A 3,660-nucleotide genomic window follows, 5' to 3' on the forward strand; every position below is an offset into this window, starting at 1 on the left:
GTAACAAATATTTAAGAGCCGCATGGTCCGTATATATAATAACTTTAGATCCTACTAGATAAGATCTAAATTTATCCAAAGCAAATATCACTGCCAATAGCTCTTTTTCTGTGGTTGCATAATTGAGTTGTGCTTCATTTAGCAACTTGCTAGCATAGTAAATGACGTGCAACCGTCCTTCTTTCTTTTGTCCCAAAACTGCTCCAACCGCATAATCACTTGCATCACACATCAATTCAAATGGTAGTGACCAATCAGGCGAAGTTATAATTGGGGCCGAAATCAATTCCTTCTTCAACCTTTCAAATGCAACCAAACAATTGTCATCAAATTGAAAAGGAGTATCTTTACATAATAAATCACATAATGGCTTTACTATTTTAGAAAAATCTTTAATAAAACGTCTATAAAAGCCAGCATGTCCTAAAAAACTCCTTATCCCCTTGACATTGCTTGGGGGTGGCAATTTTTCGATGACTTCTATTTTGGCTTGATCCACCTCAATTCCCTTGGAGGAAATCTTGTGTCCTAAAACAATTCCTTCTTTTACCATAAAATGACATTTCTCCCAATTCAGTACAAGATTTGTTTCCTCGCATCTCTGCAAAATCAATTCCAAATTATGAAGACACTGATCAAAAGATGAACCATACACAGAAAAATCATCCATAAATATCTCCATAATTTTCTCAATATAATCAGAAAAAATAGCCATCATGCATCGTTGAAAAGTTGCGGGAGCATTGCATAACCCAAATGGCATTCTTCTAAAGGCAAAAGTGCCATAAGGACATGTAAATGTGGTCTTCTCTTGATCCTCTGGAGCTATAGCTATTTGATTATATCCTGAAAAACCATCAAGAAAACAGTAAAATTCATATCCGGCTATTCGCTCCAATAATTGATCAAGAAATGGTAGGGGAAAATGATCTTTTCTTGTTACCGTATTTAACTTACGATAATCGATACACACTCTCCACCCTACCACAAGTCTAGATGGAATTAATTCATCATTTTTACCCACGATTGTAGTCATTCCACCTTTCTTTGGTACCACATGAATTGGACTAATCCAAACACTATCGGAGATAGGAAAAACTATACCTGCGTCAAGCCATTTAAGAATTTCATTTCTTACCACCTCTTTCATGTTTGGATTGAGTCTTCTTTGTGTTTCCACCACTGGTTTGCAACCGTTCTCCAATAAAATTCGATGCATGCATATAGAAGGACTTATACCTTTAATGTCTGAAATTGTCCATCCAATTGCCTTCTTACGCCTTCTTAGAACTCTTAACAACTTTGCACACTGTTCATCATCAAGGTCAGCACTAACAATTACAGGTAAAGTTTTATTTTCTCCAAGAAATTCATACCTTAGATGAGTCGGAAGTGGCTTGAGCTCTAACTTTGGAGGTTCAATTTCTGAAGGTTGTGAAAACCCTTTTCCTTGGCCAAGACTTTCATACAAATTACCCCTTTTATAAGGTGCTTGAAAATCCAAGTATTTGGCCAATTCTTCAATTTCTTCACAAACATCTTCTTGCTTACCTAAACTCATTAAACAATACTCAAGAGGATCTAAGTCAAAGTTGACTTGACTCATCTCTTGGGTTAGTTTATCAATTGTGCCAATAGAATAAGCATGATCGGTAAAAGAAGGGTATTTTTCCATTTCATTCAAATTAAATTCTACCTCTTCTTCACCTACTTGAAACTTAAGTTTGCCATTTTTTACATCAATAATAGTACCTGCAGTAGCTAGAAATGGTCTACCTAGAATAATTGGCATAGATATATCTTCTTCCATATCTAATACCACAAAATCCACTGGAATGATAAATTTTTGAACTTTTATCAATACATTCTCCAACACTCCCAATGGATATCTAATAGACCGATCCGCTAGTTGCAAAGTGATATTAGTGCGTTTAAGCTCATGCAAACCCAATTGTCTAGCCACCGTTAAAGGTATTAATGATACACTAGCACCAAGATCACACAATGCCTTAGAAAAATCAACGTTACCTATGGTGCAAGGTATAGAAAAACTCCCCGGATCCTTCAACTTCGGTGGTAGCTTATTTTGAATAATTGCACTACATTCCTCCGTTAATGCTATTGTTTCGCAGTCTTCCAACTTTCTTTTTCTAGTCATGATTTCCTTGAGAAATTTCGCATAAGATGGAATCTGCAAAATAGCATCGGCAAAAGGAATGTTAATGTGCAATTGTTTGAAAAGTTTAACAAATTTTTCAAAATCTTTATCAAACTTATTTTGCTTTAATCTTTGTGGAAATGGAACCGCAGGGGGTATTGGAATGGTAGTGGAAGATGATGGTTGCTTTTCTCTTGGATTCTCCCGACTATTTTCCTCCACAATCGCCTCTTGGTTCCTCTGCTTTTCTTCTTGTTTTTCATTCTCATCTTTCTCAACTTCCTTCACTGGAGGATCTTCTAATTGTCTACCACTACGAAGAGTAATGGCTTTCACATGCTCCTTAGGATTGACCTCTGTTTTGCTAGGTAATTCTCCTTGATTTCGATTATTCAAAGAACTAGCAATTTGACCAATTTGGACCTCTACATTCCTGTACATTGTAGTGAGTTGGTCCAACCTTCCTTCTACTCGCTCAAATCTGTCCGAGGTAACTTTTGCAAGCTTTTCCACTGCCATCTCCCAACCAGGTTTAGTTTCAGCTTGTTGTTGCCTTGATTGAAATCCCGGTGGATTGGTTGGCCTTGGTTGATTTCCTTGATCCTTCCATCCAAAGTTTGGATGATTTCTCCACCCCGGATTGTAAGTATTCGAGTAGGGGTTATTTTGAGCATTACGATTGTAATTATTGACGAATTGTACCTGTTCAGAATCAACACACTCATTACTATCATGTTCACCTCCACATATAGAACAACATGCTACATGTGCATTAGATGAACTTGGACCAACTCCACCTTGTCTAATTAGCAATTTCATCACATTATTCATTTGAGCACTCAACATATTGAGAGTGTCCATTTCGATCATACCTGCGTGACGTCTTGTATTACCTCTCTCATTGGCCCATTGGTAGTTATTTGCTGCCATTTCTTCTATCAAATTATGAGCCTCTTGGGGTGATTTACCCATTAAAGCTCCACCTGCAGCTGCATCGATCATAGTTTTAGTAGAAAAAACTAAACCATTATAGAAGGTTTGTATGATTAACCATTCCGGCAGTCCATGATGTGGACATTTCCGAAGCAAATCTCTAAACCTTTCCCATGCCTCATATAATGATTCTCCTTCCAATTGGCTAAAACTAGTGATATCCATTCTAAACTTAGCAGTCTTACCTGGTGGAAAATACTTATTTAAGAATGCTCTTGATAGTTCATCCCATCCAGTGAAAGTATTAGGAGCATGAGAGTGTAGCCAAAGTTTGGCCTTATCTCTCAATGAAAATGGGAACAATCTTAGCCTTATGGCATCATCACTAACTCCATTCATTTTAATTGTATCACAAATTTCCAAGAATGTAGCTAAGTGTGTATTAGGATCTTCTACTGCATTACCTCCAAATTGAGATTGTTGAACCATTTGGATAAGTGATGGTTTAATCTCAAAATTGTTAGCATTTACCGTAGGCCTTACTATGCTTGTTTGAGATCCTTGTGTTC

At 36.9% G+C, this 3,660-nt stretch overlaps 1 non-coding gene across 1 annotated transcript; it reads left to right on the forward strand.

Moving 5' to 3' along the window:
* Nucleotides 1–3,218: 3,218 nt before the first annotated feature.
* On the forward strand, nt 3,219–3,325 carry LOC113758324. The gene has a single exon (XR_003466667.1). It is a non-coding gene; the product is annotated as a small nucleolar RNA R71 (small nucleolar RNA).
* The last annotated feature ends 335 nt before the right edge of the window (nt 3,326–3,660 follow it).

The sequence above is a fragment of the Coffea eugenioides genome, unplaced genomic scaffold (genome assembly GCF_003713205.1).
Source record: "Coffea eugenioides isolate CCC68of unplaced genomic scaffold, Ceug_1.0 ScVebR1_480;HRSCAF=1165, whole genome shotgun sequence".
NCBI classification, from domain to species: Eukaryota; Viridiplantae; Streptophyta; class Magnoliopsida; order Gentianales; family Rubiaceae; genus Coffea; species Coffea eugenioides.